The sequence below is a fragment of the Humulus lupulus genome, chromosome 3 (assembly GCF_963169125.1).
Source record: "Humulus lupulus chromosome 3, drHumLupu1.1, whole genome shotgun sequence".
Lineage (NCBI taxonomy): Eukaryota > Viridiplantae > Streptophyta > Magnoliopsida > Rosales > Cannabaceae > Humulus > Humulus lupulus.
Window position 1 is genome coordinate 101977396 of NC_084795.1, and position 18408 is coordinate 101995803.

General features: G+C 32.1%; 1 non-coding gene across 1 annotated transcript; it reads left to right on the forward strand.

The window, feature by feature from the left end:
• The first annotated feature begins 16807 nt into the window (after window positions 1-16807).
• LOC133827858 (small nucleolar RNA R71) lies at window positions 16808-16913 on the forward strand. The gene has a single exon (XR_009890508.1). It is a non-coding gene; the product is annotated as a small nucleolar RNA R71 (small nucleolar RNA).
• Window positions 16914-18408: the final 1495 nt, after the last annotated feature.

Genomic DNA, 18408 nt, shown 5'->3' on the forward strand with positions numbered 1-18408 from the left:
GATTATCTTATACTAATCCTGCCACAATATGTGATAATTTCTAAATATGTATGTGCCTTTTATACCTTAGGCAAATCTGAGTGAAAGTATACCTTAGGCTTTTATTGAAGACTCAAATTCCTAAAATCAGCAAGCAAAAAAAAATGAGTGAAAGTATACCTTAGGATTTTATTGAAGACTCAAAAATCCTAAAATTAGCAAGCAAAACTATGATTTTATGTCTAAAAGCAACAACTCAATAGATCAAAATTTTCATATGATGGTCCGAATATAATATAATGAAAGAAAATTTATACACCCATGTTCAGGCAGCATAATACCAAAGCATAAGAAAAAAAATAAAAGTGAAAAGTAGAAGCAAAACACAACAACGAAGAACAATAATACCTTCAAACCATTAAATTTTACTTGCTGCAACAAAATTCCTATAAAGAAGTCATTTATATATATATATATATAATTTATACAAACCATTATAAAGCTACAGAGACAACAAAATCACCAGTAAAAACTAGAAACCACAGAGGCAAAGGGACAACTTCATGACAAACAAAACCAGGGGAAACATAAAACAAGGAAAACACAATAGCTCAAATATGAAAATCGAAATCAATATCAATATCAATAAATACAAACATAATTTACAATTTGGCCAGATATTACAATCACAAACATAAAAAACATTACTAAATTTATTTTAAGATGTGATGAGTTATAGATGAGAGGCAAACCTCGCTGTAAGAAGATGCACTGCTCCATGATAGCAGTGAAAGTGAAATTCTAGAAGGAGTGGCCATGAAAACAATTTACCCAGCTGCAAAAACAAGAATCTCATAACTGATTATAACAGACTTAGTTAAAAGGAGGCAAGTCACAAATGTCAACATCTTCTCAACTATAGCAATAAAATAAAGGTGTTAACTAGTTAGTTAACCTGTAAAAAAGATGTCTCTATAAAAGTAGATTCTAGTGTTTAATTTTTAATTTGATTGAAACACATGCTCTTCAAGATTTTCAAATGAAACTAATAAAATAATCAGTACAGACTAGTTTTAAGATTAGTCTCTATATTGATTTTTTTGTAGCCAATGGGAGTAGTTTTCCTTTAGATATTATCTGTACATGTATTATTCATTCACACAATAACAAAATATCCATACAACAATATCCTTCAATATTCATTTTCGAAAAAAAAAAACAATATACAGTACCACCAATGGAAACTAGCAGTAGATGATAAAGATGCCATTTATTTTCCATCTACCAAAGACAAGGGAAGATGATTTTGTATAACCAAACATAAGAAAAACATATATAATTGAAGTATATATATCATTGTCTCTGATAACCAAATAGATTGAAGTGCAAACACATTTTATCCTAATCTTCCAACACTAATTAACTATAACCACCAACAGAAACTAGAGTTGGATATAAGAGTAGAATTTCAACTTCATATCAAAGCACACGAATTATGGATTTGTCCTATTATTAATAAAGAAATCTCCATATCTATGTATCCAAATGTGCACATATTAAGCTCATAATTTTGGTAAAAATCAAAATTGAAAACCCATTCAAGAAAAAGCACTAAAACCTAAAAGCCAAGTCACATTGAATTTTTCAATATCAATACTTAAGAATTGGAATTGATAAAAATCTATTTCAAGTGATGCACATACCTCAAGATCCACATGAACATTTTGGATCTTTCAATACTCCCTGAACCTTGTGAAAACAATGATTAGTTTTTTCAAAATTGATAAAGCAACTCAATAAAATTACTTGTAAACAAAGGAGATTACATAGCAAAAAAAGATTGAGGCATAGAGAATGTATCTTAATCAATGGAAAAATAAATAAAAATCAGTCGAAAGAAAAAAATAGAAGGAAATGAAAAAACAGAGGAAAGAGAAAATGGAGCTTTGAAAGAAAAATCTGAATAAATCAAAAAAAAAAAAAAAAAGAGTTAAAGAAGCAAACAAACAAAATACTAACACTAATACATAACTAAGGATCAAAGCAAATGATTTACCCATTCTAATTTTAGGGTTAAATCTTATGAGTTGCAGAAAAAGAACAAGTGTTGAGAGAAATCATGGGTACTTATGTAAGCTACTAAGCTGAAATATCTACACTAGCAGCAATTTATTGTTTCAACAATTTACTAGTTGCTTCATTAACATAGATATGAATATAGTAGACAATTTTATTGAGAGAGCTATACAAAGAAAATGCCAAGTTTGAAGAATTTCTATCAAAGTGAGCAACGAGCAGCTTCCATTTCATTTATCTAACCATCTATTTCACTTGAATTAATTCACAAATGGGTGAGAAATACAGTTTTTTCCTGCTATGATAACCATTAACAGCCATAAAATCCGAGTTATTGAGAATAATTAGCTTGGCACCAAGAAAATGAAGACATACTCAAAGAAACAAAGAACAGAAATATACAATTTCAAGTCTAAATTAAAAGCATATACATATTTACAAATAACAAGTCAGCTTATTTGAGAAATATACTATTCTAAAAAACACAAGCTTTTAATTCCAAATGAAGACAATGATATATCATATCATCTATCGTTTATCTAAACAATAAATTTTGAGCTGACCTGGTACAAAACCACCATCAAGAATCATGAAAGCATCTTTTCTTACTGATTTCCCATATCAGATTATCAAATCTATTTAAAAAAAAAAATCAAAATATATATTCCTAATTAACAAGCAACAAAACCAGAAAAAAAAGCTTCGAACAACTAAGAAAATCAAGAACACAAGATTTACAAATGAAAGAAAACCTATTGTAAAACTTCCAACTCTGTCTAAATCCAAAACAAACAATCAGAAATACATATAGCTTATTCAGCCATTTTATTAAAAAGAAATAAAAAAAATGGGAAAAAGACCAACATAGAGAAGGGAAGAGAGAAATACAAAAACAAAATAGATATGGAAAAATGGACTTTCAGTAACAAAACAGAAGGGAGGGTACAGAGATCCATTTGCCAACATCCCAAGCTCCCTCACCGAGAGCCCATCACTGCTGCCACCTGCAGAGGACAGAGACAAAGATGAGAGGGTAAGCAAAAGAAAGAAGAGAAAAATGAAGGTTCTCCATTACTGTACGATCCATCATCCAAGCCTCGTTGCCTCCACCATCCCTACTTCACCCATCCTTTCTCATTCATATAACAACGCCTAAGTACCATTAGACAAGGATTCCAAATTTTTTTTAAACCAAGTAATCTATATTCATAATTCTACTTTGGTTAGGAGTGCCCAACAAGAGTAATAGTGGCACACTTAATTGCTACATTGTACCTAATGAGATGAAATGATAAAAGAAAAATTATGCCAGGCATAAAGAGTATAAGCAAGTGAAAATGATTTCACAGCACAATAAGATTAAAACAAAAGGAATTATGTATATGTATAAGACAATGTACAAACATGGGTTTCACAAGTCCATTAAAAGTAGGGATAAGTATATTGTTGGTTCAATAACAAACATATAAAATAGCAAAATGAACTACAATTAATACTTATTTCTTTATTATTTTTTATTTTTATTGCAGAGAAATATTTCTACATGGTATCTGTAAATATATAAAGGATTCCTTTTTACATATAAAGTTTAACTCCAAGCATAGAGAACAAGCCTCATTTCAATTTATTTGCTGCTAGTTAAAGAGCATAGAGAAAGAAAGAACAGTGACACTACAAGAAAAAGTCTTTTATACATGCTGCAAAACAAAAAAAAATCTCAACTAAAGAAAGTGACAACAAACAACATAAATCCAGTAAAAAGAATCTTCAAAATCAGAATAAAACCCATTGATAAAAAAAATCACAAGTCAAAATTAGAATCTATATACAAAGAAAACAAAACCAAAGTCAAAATCAAACTCAGAATAATCAAAAGCTAGATACTAAGAATCAAACACAAAATAAGACTAAAAATCACTCAAATCAAACCGCTCTATTCACACAAACATATATAAAAACATAAACAAAATAAAAGAATTGGCAACTTACAACTAGCATGGCACAATTGTGATTAAATTAGCTTTTAGCCAACTACTACAAGCCATCCCTTAGGTGCCTATACTCACAACCAGTTAAGTCTATCAATGACAGTGTCTATACACACAATTCATGTCCTTAAATAGTCCCAAACAGACGAGACAACAGCAAGCTAATAACAATATATAAACCAAATGTGTCATTAAATATAAATTCTTATTTCTTCAAATTGATCAAACATTAGACAATCCTCATTGGTGTGATTGTACACATGGATAAAAGTTTTTTTCCTTAACTGAATCAATAGGCATGGAGATGTGTATATATATTAATAGAAGCTAAACTCACAAAAGATAAGAAATTAAATTAACAGAACAAGTGTAATTGTGTGCACTGAGATTAAATAATAGAAAAAGAAAGAGATATTACCCACAGTTCGAAGCCCCTGCCAACAGTCTCAAATCATTTAGCATCAAATGAAATTTCAACATTGGACTTTCATAACCCAAACTTCAACAACACAATTAGTATTTAGTAATTCTACAAAAACTGGCCAAAAGCAAATTTAAAAAAAATGCCTTTAATTAATACATAAATTTCAACGAGTTGTTGTTATTGGAAAGGAAAAAATAGAAAAGTAAGAAACTAAACCTGGAGTGTTGATTATTTGGTTTGATGCATTTGTATAATATCTTCACCTTTTGGAAATGGAAGTAGGATCTTTATATATGTACATTTGTGTGTGTCCATATACTGAGCTATCAATTAAGGGTTACAGTATCCCCAAATCACTAATATAACTCACATATTAAATCTCGAAATCAAGAGTTTGGGTATCTCACAATAAAAAAAAAAAAAAAGAACAAAACTTAAAAATGGAGTACATATGAGCAAATAAGGTCCAAAATTACCATCAGAAGAAAGATTTGTAGCTGCAATTTAAGGCAAAAAAGAAAGATAAATGGTGAAAGCTAGTAAATCCATTCAGACATGCAACAACAAAAGCAGAGAGAGAAGGATATCGTCGGCCCACGTAAGGTCCATCCCCGTCACCATCTCTATCGAGCTTCCTGCACTAGCCACCTGCAAGAGAAGACTTGGAGAGAGATCTGGGAGGTTAGAAGGGAGATAGAGAGCTGAGAAGAGAGAGGTTGAGGCTAAGAGAAGAGAGTTGAGAGAGGAAATGCGATAGGTTACTTTAGAGAAAAGAAAAAAAAGGACTCGTGTATTTCATTTGGCGCCTGTTTTTTTTCCATTACCGCCTTTTATTTCATTTGACTCCAAATTTTTGTATGTGTTTTTTCTCATTTACACAATGCATTAATAACGCTTTTTAAACTCCGTGATATATTACCATAATATTTGGTCAAAAATATTGTAGTGTTTCACCTTTATAAACACACAGTGTAACGGTCTTGGCTACCCAGGGCGTTACACACTTACCCCTTTATTGTACCTGAAATATTAAGTCATACAAAATATAAACTAGATCATAAACTAAACTACCTAATTTTCCTTACCAAAAACCAGGATATTGGAGACAAGAGCGGGATTGGAAACTCCTAAAATCAAACATAAAGAAACCATAAGTCCTCTAGAGAAAAGATGATGAATAGAAGATCTAATCCATTGGAATAAAGACTTACAAAAAACCTTAAGTTTCAATGAAATTGAACACCTAACCAAAAGTCATTATAGCGAGTTAGGATTTGAAGAAAATGAAAAGAATAAGAGGAACTATAATGAACTAAACCCGAGGATAAAGAATACCTTGGATAGCTTAGTACTTCAATCTACACCTCAATACCAAAAAATCACTCTATCTTACTTCCCAAGTGTTTATAGAGCTTAGATTGGAAAGATTTTAACCCCAAAACCCTAGTGTTTCTCTCTAGAATGAACTTAGCAGCTTGGAGGCTCTGAACTGTGCTTGAAAGATGATGAAAAATGGCTGAGTGAAGGGTCCTATTTATAGAGTTCAAGGAGTGAAACTAACTCCCATTTCAATGAATAAATAAATGTTTTAAAAATACATTTTTCGCTCAATAGATGCCTATAACTCAGTCAAAAATGTTCAGGAATAAGTCAAAGTTGTTGAGGGATGTTTTTAGCTTCGGATTCCATGAAAATATAAAAATGGTCACTGGAGCTGATATATCGCCTGCACCATAATCCCGAGGGTCCGTGGTTTCATTCGTGCAAAGTTGACTTGTTTTCTATATCAATCATATGTGATATCAACATATGCTAATATATCAAACACGTTTTTGCACACTTTCAGCATACTTGATTTTTTTTAAACCACTTTGACTGAGGAAAACGTGATCATAGCAGCTGGGGGAAGGTTCTAGACTTCCTAGTCCTGGCTTGAACCAATAACCATGAAAACTAAAATACCAAGCTACTACTACTACTACTACTACTACTACTACTACTACTATCTAGATATGTAGAATTTCGAGACGCTACATTAATATAATAACCTTAATTTATTAATTTCAATATTATTCAACTAAAAATATGAGACCACACTTTTTTAATTATAGACATTTATTTATTAAGTACTTTTAAGTATAAAAAGTGTCAATCGAATTAATCACAACATACAATTTAATCCTCTATTAATGATTCATAATTAAAGTAGGAATTAATTACCATTTAACCTCTTTAATTATATCTTGTTTCCTTAAGCCTTAATCCTCTCTTAGGACCTCTATTTTTTCACTCTATATGCCAGCAGTCTTCCATGTCCCCACCTTTGAAACTAATTACCCAACACACGTTCCACCTAGACCTACATTCCCACCCCTGTTTGAAGCTAGACCTTCCAATATCCACCTAGTTATCCCACAACTTTCCTTATGTATGTTTCTTGCCCTCCTACAACCATACAAACAATGCCTAACACCCAGGATGTCATCCTCCAATATGTCGTTAGTCACCCTCCTAAATCTAGATCAACCCAAACCCCACCAATCACTACTTCCTACCCACACTCCCCATTTCGAACCCTCACTTCCCCATCAGTAATGGTTCCCTCCCCAATTAACCCAAATACCTCACATGGATCACATAGTGTCACTACCCTACAAGCCTAGTTGTTCAGGATCATGTTCCCAGTCCTACCAGAGAAGTAACTGCTCCCACCCCTCTTAGACTCACTCCTAATCCAGTCCGAGACTCCCCTAGATCCAAAAGGCCCCATTTCATACAAAACTCCACTGTTGTTGGAGGAAGCATTCTTTCCACACTCAAAAGAATTCGAGGCTTGCCTCTAAGGACTTTTCTGACCCCTCCCAAGCTGAAGATGAATAGACGGGTGTTGCTGAGCAACCCTGCCCAAAATTATGAGTCTCATCAGTTGGAATGCTTCGGGTTTAGGGAGTCTCCATGCATTCCGGAAGCTCTCTCTCCTTCTTTTTCGAATCGTCATTTCACTTGGACTTTGCTTTCTCGACTACATGATACTGCTCCTTCTTTGCCATGGCTTATTATGGGTGATTTTATTGAGTTTATTAGTGCATCTGATAAGTCTACCAATGTTACATCTTCAGCTAATTCTATGGAAGATTATAATGATTTTATCAATAATTTTAACATGTTTCCCCTCCCTTTTGTTGGTTGTAAATATGCCTAGAATAATAATCGAACTTTTGAACGTTTGGATTGGGAAATTGCTAATGAGGATAGGTGTGATTTATTTCCTTTTGCTACTTTGTTTCACTTTGATTTTTATGGTTTTGATCATAAAGCTATCAAAATCACACTTGCTGAGAGCTCCTTATCTTCTTCTCAGGCTAGATAAAAAAAACAGATTCATGTTTGAAAATAATTGGTTAACTAAGCAATCCTATTTTGACATTCTTAAAAGATTTTGGTCCTCTGAAAGACCAAATTCTAATCAAAATCAGTTAGAATTCTTTCTTGGAAAACAAAAAGACAGTTTCGATGCTCTCAAAACTTGGAGCAACAATCACTTTCATCTTTTCAAACACAAAAAATTTCTCAAATTCTGAAAGATATTGCTAAATTGAATGGTAATTTTTTATTTGGAACAAGGTGATATTGCTCAGTTAAAAGCCCTTAACTCCCAATTAGATGCCCTCCTTTATAAGGAGGAACTTTATTGGAGAAGAGGTCTAGAGTGCACTCGGTGCAAGCTAGTGATAAAAATACTAAATTTTTCCATAGAACTGCTTCGAGTAGAAACAAGACTAATATCATACACAAGCTCATGCTTTATGATGGTTCTTACATGTTCTCTTTTTCTCAAATAAGTGCAGAAGTCACTAACTTCTACTCCTCACTATTTACTTCGGAGGGTGTCTCGAATGAGGATGTTTCCTATGTTCTGTTAGGAATCACAACCTGAATAAGTGAAGATCAATCAACCTCTTTAGAGGCTATATTCACTGAAGAGGAGGTCCGAACAACTCTTTTCTAGCTCTCAGTTGATAAAGCTCCATGTACATATGGCTATAACACTTACTTTTACAAAAAAAATTGGACTATCTTAGGTTAGGATTTGACAAAAGCCATTCTTGCTTTTTTAAATAATGGCGAGGATATTGAGGCTGTTAACTCAACACTTTTGGTCCTAATCCCCAAAAACCAAATGCTGTCAAGCTTCATAACTTTAGACCGATTAGCCTCTGCTCTATCCCGTATAAAATTATTTCTAGGATGCTAGTCAATATACTGAAACCTATCTTAGTATCCTTAATTTCTAGTTCCCAATGTGCTTTCCTACCCGATAGGCTTATCTTTGATCATATTATGATTGCACAAGAACTTACTAATGCCATTAGTCACCGTAGAACGACATCTATGGGATGGGCCATTTTAAGACTAGACACGACCAAAGCCTTGACAGAGTGGAATGGCCATTTCTAAAGGCTATCATATAGAGATTCAACTTTCCTAATTAATTCATTACCCAGATAATCCACTGCCTATCCCCTGTCTCCATAAGTTTCCTCATCAAAGGCCAAGTCTCAGGATGCATTCACCCAACCAGAGGTATAAGACAAGGTGCCCTTTCTCCCCTTACCTTATTAGGATTAAGGAATGAAACAATGAGTTGTAAGGGATTCACATCTGTAGGAATGTGATGGACCCAAAACGGGTATGTTTTAAAAATTTATACTCGTAAGTGCACGAATCGTATATGGAATATAGTGTTCGTGTAAACACGAGATTGAACCCAAATGAGTTGTCTAAAATAAAAAAGAAAACTATTTTAAACCAAAATTAATAAATTCTAACCTAGCTCCAAAGATTGATGAGTTTTAATGTTATGAACATAAAATAAAAGATTGAAAGTAAAGCTATTTAAGAGAATAAAAATAAACCAATAATAATTTGAAAATAAATGGTAAAAGGAAAGATTATTAAGATAGTAGAATCCACAAAATGTAAGTTTAATAATATTTATTAGTATATTGATTCCCAAGTTTTAGTGATAGTTAAATTAAATCAAACTATCATTTTCCAAATAGATTTATAATTTTAAGCACAAATTACTTCTAAAAAGATAGGATTTTTCTTCACTTTTCAAAAATTATAATTTCAAAGTATTTAATAAGAATCAACCTAATAAAACAACAAAAAATTAAATAACATTATTTATATGGCAAAACATAATATTTTTGTTCTAAGCATGGATGTGTACAATTTAATGACACATCTTACACAAGGAATATTATGTTTTTTTTTTTTGCAAAATGAAGAACAAAGTGCATATTATCTAACAATAAAATATATGAGATATTAAAGATGAAAGACATATATGAAGAAGAAAAATCCATAAACTTTGTTGCATGACAAGGGAAATCAACATACAACATAAATATTACCTAGTTACAAGTTGCTTCATCATGATCTTAATAATCTTATGAAAAAGATTAGAAGCACATAACTAGAGTAGAAATTAAAAAATAAATGACATACATACTTGCAAATGCTCTTGAAAAAACCCAAAATGGAAGAGAGACTGGTGGAGAGAAAAGAAGATGGTAACAAAAAATTAAGCACCCAAAAAATGGTCTTGAAATTCCATATTTATAGCCAAAATGAGAGCATTAAAATAATCAACTTAAATTAATTAGATTGATTAAATTAATTAAATAAAGTAAATATGGCATGTAGAGGAAAATTATAGGGTGTAATGATGATGTTGTGGTGAAATATGTGAGAAAATTGGGTAAAAAGGTGGCATTTTAGACATAGGGGACAAATGTACAAAAATGAAATTATTGGGCTCAAAATGGGGGAAAAAGGCAGCTTGTGGCTGCTGGTGGTAGGTGGCTATTTGGGCTTGGGCCTTGGGTGGTTCGTAGGTCCACGTGGCTGGTGAGGCAGCTATGGACTTTGTCTGAAACGTGAGGGGTGTTGGGCCTTGCTGAAGGGACACGACTGAAGGAAGGAGGAGGTGCATGGCTGGGCACGTGAAGGGGCTGGGGCAGCTTGGATGGCTGGCTGGGTGAAGGTGCTGGGAAGAGTGGGTGCACGTGGAGGAGAGGAGGAAATGGAGCAGCAACTGGTGGGCATCGGGCTGGTGGAATTGGGCCTGGGGAGGCTGGCTCATTTCCTTTGTTTTTTTTCACAAAAATGCCACTTTTTTTCCTTCATTCTTCTTGCTTTTCAAGAGCAAATAAAATACAACAACTTCCCTATAAAACAAACATAAATTAAATTAAAACTAAATATTCTCAATAATAAAATTTACAACAAAAGTTTCATGAAAGTATTAATTAAAACTTAATTTACTTAAACATTTAAGCTCAAAATTGCATATTTTTACTCATAGCTTAACAATATTAATTTTAAATAATTAAACTATAATATTTTACAATAATATAACTATAAAAATACACAAAAATTTATAAAATTAAAGTAAACCGAATAAATTCAAAATTACTTAAAAACTTAATAAATTACTTAAAAACTCAAAGATTAAGCAACAATTAGCATAAAAAATGTGATAAAATAACTCTATTTTGTAGAGTTATCACACCCCCAAACTTAAAGTTTTGCTAGTCCTCAAGCAAAAAAAATTAAAAGCACACATTTTTTTTATTCATATTGGTGATATAAAAAGGATTTTCTCAAAAATTGCACAATGAAAATAAATCTAAAAAATTTTTATGAATAAAAGTTAAGCTTATGTAATTAATTAAATTGTCAATTTTGCTTTTAAAAACAGGTTTTCATTAAAATTATTTTTCACTTAAACTTATAAGAAATAAGAGTGTTCTTATTATGAAAAATGTAATTTTTGTTATAAGAAAAATTGACCCTACAATTAAAAACAAAACTTAAAAATTATTCATATTGTTAAGAGAATTAAACTCAAACTCAATAAATATTTTTATTATTGAAAATGAAAAATATCACCAAATTTTTTTATTTTTAATTTTCTTGTTTTTTAAAAAAAAATATTTTAACAAGACAACAATATATATATATATATATTTACAAAACAACACAAAAATTAATAATTTTTTTTTGTTTTTTTTCAAACAAACATATATAAAAACAAAAATTAACACAAAACATAAAAAATAAAAACAACGCAAAACATAAACACAATAAATCATACTCTCCTTAATGATAATAACTATATAAACTCGAAACCCCCAAACTTAATTTAAGCATTGTCCTCAATGTGTCAAAATATAAATATAAATTAAAATTGACAAGAGTTTAAAGTTTAGAATGGTTGTACCTTGATATGGTGCATCGCTAAGAGAGTAAAAGATACAACAAACAAAAATTAAATCACACATAAAACAAACAAAACAAATAAAACACAAGTTATCAAGATCAAATAGGAATCGAAGAGCATGGTAAACAGGGTCCTCAAGGAGGATCTCATCCACATCATCGTTTTTCAATTCTAAAAATGGTTTTAATTTTTGTCCATTAACTTTAAACATATCACCAATTTTAGGATCTTCAATTTCAATAGCTCCATGTGGAAAAACAGTACGAACAATGTAAGGACCGGACCACCTAGAGCATAACTTTCCCGGGAATAAATGCAAACGAGAGTTGTATAAAAGGGCTTTCTGACCTGGAGAAAAATCTTTCTCAAAATATTTTTGTCATGGTAAATTTTCATGCGATCCTTATACTTTTTTGAATAGTCATATGCATCCCTAATTTCGTCTAGTTCATTTAGTTGAAGTTTTCTTTTCTCACCTGCTTTGTGTAAAGAAAAGTTTAACTGTTTAATTGCCCAAAAGACTCTATGTTCTAACTCAACAGGTAAGTGGCACGCCTTCCCATACACAAGTCTGTAGGGGGACATGCCAATGGGTGTTTTGTATGCGGTACGATACGCCCATAATGCATCAGTGAGTGTTAAGGACCAATCTTTCCTAGTTGGATTCACAATTTTTTTCTAAAATGTGCATAACTTCCCTATTAGACACTTCAACTTGACCACTAGTTTGTGGGTGATATGGTGTTGAGACTTTATGCGTAATGACCGTTATCATTAATGATAGCACGTGGTGAACCAAAATGGGAAAATATATTTTCTTCCCATACACAAGTCTGTAGGGGGACATGCCAATGGGTGTTTTGTACGCGGTACGATACGCCCATAATGCATTAGTGAGTCTTAAGGACCAATATTTCCTAGTTGGATTCACAGTTTTTTTCTAAAATGTGCTTAACTTCCCTATTAGACACTTCAACTTAACCACTTGTTTGTGGGTGATATGGTGTTGAGACTTTATGCGTAATGACCGTTATCACTAATGATAGCACGTGGTGAACCAAAACGGGAAAATATATTTTCTTTCAAAAACTGAAGCACAACTTTGTGGTCATTAGTGTGGCATGCAATAGCTTCAACCCATTTAGACACATAATCAACTCCAACAAGAATATAAAGATTACCAAAAAAGTTAGGAAAATGTCCCATAAAATCAATGCCCCAAACATCAAATATGTCAATAATAAGAATAGGATTTAAAGGTATCATGTTTCTTTTAGTTAAACTTCCTAACTTTTGGCAACGTTCACAAGCTTTACAATAAACATATGTATCATGAAAGATGGTAGGCCAATAAAAACCACATTGTAAAACTTTAGTAGTTGTTTTCTTACCACTAAAATGTCCTCCACATGCATGATCGTGACAAAAAGATATGATTTTAGATTGGTCACAATTTGGAATGCATCTTCTAATTATTTGATCGGGGCAGTATTTAAACAAGTAAGGATCATCCCAAATAAAGTTTTTCACCTCATAATAAAATTTAGATTTATCATGCTTAGACCAATGAGATGGTATTTCTTTAGTGACCAAATATTAACAATATCAGCATACCAAGGCAATGAAGAAACATGCATCAATTTTTCATCATGAAAAGTTTCAGTGATAGGAATGGAGTCATGTATAGTTTCAACAACTAGTCTAGATAAATGATCAGCAACAACATTTCTAGATCCATTTTTATCTCGTATTTCTAAATCAAATTCTTGTAAAAGTAGGATCCAGCGGATCAAATGAGACTTAGCATCTTTTTTCGACAAGATATATTTTAATGCAACATGATCAGAATAGACAATAATTTTAGATCCTAACAGATAAGACCTAAATTTCTCTAATGCAAAAACAACAGCAATCAATTCTTTCTCGGTTGTGGAATAATTTAATTGAGCATCATTTAAAGTTTTGCTAGCATAGTAAATTACATGAGGTATTTTTTCAAGTCTTTGTCCTAAGGTAGCACCTATAGCATAATCAGAAGCATCACACATTATTTCAAAGGTATTTTCCAATCAGGGGGTCGAATAATGGGTGCGGTAGTCAACAAATTTTTTAATTTTTCAAAGGCAACATGACAATTATTATTAAAGACAAAAGCATTTTCTTTTCCAAGTAAATGGCATAAAGGCCGAGAAATTTTGCTAAAGTCTTTTATAAATCGTCTATAGAAACCGGCATGGCCTAAGAATGATCTAATTTCTTTCACAGTTTTAGGTGGGGGAAGTTTTGAAATAAGATCAACTTTTGCTTTATCAACTTCTATTCCCTCAGATGAGATTACATGACCTAAAACAATTCCTTTTTTAACCATAAAATGACATTTTTCCCAATTAAGCACAAGGTTTTTCTCTTTGCAACGAATTAAAACAAGTGAAAGATGGTGCAAACATTCATCAAAAGAGGAACCAAACACAGAAAAATCATCCATAAACACTTCAAGAAATCTTTCAACCATGTAAGAAAAAATTGAAATCATACACCTTTGAAAAGTCCCAGGTGCATTGCATAATCCAAAAGGCATGCGACGATAGGCAAAAGTTTCGAAAGGGCATGTAAATGTAGTCTTTTCTTGATCTTCTGGGGCAATGGGGATTTGGTTATATCCCGAATACCCATCAAGAAAGCAATAGTATGCATGGACAGCTAAACGTTCAAGTATTTGATCAATAAAGGGCAATGGAGAATGGTCTTTTCTAGTAACATTATTTAGCTTTCTACAGTCTATGTACACTCTCCACCCCGTTTGTACTCTAGTAGGGATTAATTCATTTTTTTTTTGTTTTCAACAACTGTGATCCTAGACTTCTTAGGTACAACTTGAACTGGACTAACCCATTGACTATCAGAAATAGGGTAAATGATACCTACGTCTAATAATTTTATGACCTCTTCTCTAACCACTTCTTTAATATTTGGATTTAACCTTCTTTGACATTCCCGAGAGGTTTTAGCATTCTCTTCTAGATGGATTCTATGCATACATATGGATGGGCTAATTCCTTTAATGTCTCCAATGGTCCAACCTATGGTTTCTTTATGTTTTCTAAGGACATCTAACAATTTATCTTCTTGTTTTTTATCTAAGGCGAATGCTATGATAGCAGACAAGGTTTCAGACTCTCCTAGAAAAGCATATTTTAAATTTTCTGGCAAAGGTTTAAGGTCTAACTTTGGAGACTCAGAAATTGATTGAACATGATCTAAGGGTGAAAAAGGTTCAACTTTGGTTTCATTTAAGGGTATAGGCTCTAGCAAAGAATTCACATCATCATTAGATTCATCAACATGCAAGTTCATACCAAAGTATTTTTCACAAAAGTCAAGTAATCATTTCCATCATCTTCACAAATACAATCTATCATGTTAACTTCATGCACTTCCTCACACTCAACAGATTTAACAACATTAAATACATTCAATTCAACAGTCATATTTCCAAAAGATAATTTCAAAACACCATTACGAAAATTTATGATTGCATTAGATGTAGCTAAGAATGGTCTACCTAAAATGATAGGACTTTGAGCATGCACATTTTCCATAGGTTGAGTATCAAGAACAATGAAGTCAACAGGAAAATAAAATTGATCAACTTTTATCAAAACATCCTCTATAATGCCTCTAGGAATTTTCACAGAACGATCGGCTAATTGAAGAGTTATAGAGGTAGGTTTTAGTTTACCAAGACCAAGTTGCTTATAAACAGAATAAGGCAATAAATTCACACTAGCACCCAAATCAAGTAAATCTTTGTTAATAAAATGATCACCAATAATGCATGAAATTGTGGGACACCCAAGATATTTATATTTAACAAGACTCTTATATTGAATAATGGAACTAGCTTGTTCAGTTAAAAATGCCTTTTTAGGAACATTAGTGTTTCTTTTAACAGTACAAAGATCCTTTAAAAATTTATAGTAGGCAGGAATTTGTTTAATGGCATCTAAGAAAGGGATATTGATACTAACTTGTTTAAAAACTTCTAAGATGTCATTATATTGGCCGCCTTTTTTAATTGGAAGTAATCTTTGTGGGAATGGGGTTTTTGGAATGAATGGATGGATTGAATTTTCCTTGTTTGAAGAGTCATTGGCATTAGAACTAGAAGGCTGACTCTTTTCTTTTTCTTTTTCAACCTCGGATATGTAATCGAGTTTGACAATGTTCTTTCCGGACCTAAGAGTTGAAATTGATTTGACTTCTCCATTATGACTAGACTTTCCTATCTCATATTGACCTTTTGGATTAGGGATAGGTTGACTAGGGAATGTTCATTTTTCTCTATAAGCTAATGCAGTGGCGAGTTGTCCTACTTGTGTCTCGAGTTTGGTAATTGATTGAGATTGATTCTGTAGGATTTGTTGAGTGGATTGCATAAATTGTTGTAAAGTATCTTCTAAGGAAGGTTTCCTTTGTTGAGGATATGGTTGATTTTGCGGGGCATGAGTTTGGTTTTGTGTTGTATTGGTGCCCTTGATTCATTTGGGGTTGGTTTTGTCTCCATGAAAAGTTTGGATGGTTTCTCCAATTTGGATTGTAGGTGGATGAAAATGGGCTATCATTTGGTTTCCCATAAGAATGAAGAGCATTGGCCTCCTCAGAAAAGGCTTCTTGGTAGGAATGACATGATTGGGCATTATGGCAAGGACTAGAACATATAGAATAAACATCTTTTCTTGGTTGTATTGGAGAATTTATAGTTTGGCTTATGGCTAAAGCTTCTACTTTTCTCGCTAATTTGTCTAAGATGTTCTTAAGTCTAATTCATCTTTTACTTCATACCTTCCTCCTCTTTTTGGTGAATTAGTTGACCTAGACCTAGGATCAAAATAATTCCACTGTTGCGAATTGACAGACAAATCTTCAAGGGCGTCCCAAGCCTCTTGTCCTTGAAATTTTAAAAATTTTCCAGTATGCATAGATTGAATCATTTGACGATTAGAGGGAGTCAAACCATCATAAAAATATTTTACGAGTCTCCATTTTTCAAAACCATGATGAGGACATTTTAATAATAAATCTTTAAATCTTCCCAACATTCATAAAACTCTTCATTATCTTTTTGAAAAAACTCGGAGATTTCTCTCCTTAGACTATCAGTTTTAGACATAGGAAAAAATTTCAACAAGAATTTATTATAAGGTTGATCCCATGTAGTTATAGACCCCTTGGGAAGGGAATTTAACCAAGCTTTTGATTTGTCTTTTAATGAAAAAGGAAACAATCTTAGTTTGACCGACTCATCAGAAATTTTTTGAAATTTAAATGTTGAGCAAATTTCTAAGAAATCTTTGACATGAATGTAAGGATCATCTCTATCTAACACATAAAAAGATGGCAACAATTGAATGATTGCTGGTTTAAGCTCAAAATGAGTAGCAGAAGTGGTTGGAAGTACAATACATGAAGGAGCATTAGATGAAATAGGTGCAACATATTCAAGCAAAGTTTTTTCAAGCACAACATTTTCATCAAAAGGATTAGCAGTTGGTTCCATGATGCTCAAATTTTTACTAACACTTTCAATTTCAAACAAAGATAAACGTCTTTTTACTAATCGATTTTTAGAGTTACGTTCCCAATGATGCATACAATTTTCACAAACAAGGCAACGAGGATAATCTCAAACAAGCAATTTTCTGATGTGGAAGATCAGTTAAAACCGCAACCACAGAGCATACTTAATTTTTTTTTTTAGAGATTTCACAACAATTTAATTTTTATGGTTTACTTGTCCCCATTCCTATTTGATTCCACTTACTCGTGCATTACTAACAACTACCCAAGTTAATTAGTAAACGCGGATTGAGAATTTTGTTTAAATTTCCTTTAAGAAAATATTGCTTATGGTGAAAGGACAAGATTTAGGTTTTTTTTTCAAGTATTTTTCACAATATTACACTAAAATATTATAAAAGGCAAAGAAAAATAAGGCAAAAATTAAATAAGACTAAAATTTAGGCAAGAGTACGGAGGCATAGCATGCCATCAACCATAACAAAATTAAGGTAAAGATTAGGAGGTACAAGTGCCATCAACTAAAACATAAAATAAAAGACTAGGAGGCAAAATTGCCATCAACTAGCTAGGAGGTGAAATTACCATCAACTAGTAACTTGCAAAAATAAAATAAAATATAAACTACAACAAGATAAATAAAGAAAATTACAACAAAGGTTAGGATGCACAAGTGCCGTCAACTAACAAAGAAATACAAGGAATAAAACTATAACAAAATTAGGAGGCACAAGTGCCATCAACTATAAAAATTAAAAAGATAGATAGGAGGCACAAGTGCTGTCAACTAAAAAAACAATAAATGTAAATATATAAGTAAGTTTTTTTTATGGATGGTAGAACCGTCCCAAATTTTCTTTTTATCTTTTTTGTTTTTGTTTTTTTAGATATATATATTTTTTTATATATTTTTGTATATATAGTTTTTTTTCTTCTTTTTTTAAGTGAAAAAAATTAAAATAACTAGTAGAAGAATTCACTAACCTTGAGATAAATTTCGTTTCCTTTCTTGCAAGTCCCCGACAACGGCGCCAAAAACTTTTTTTAGCAGCTGTTACAAAACACTTAACCAG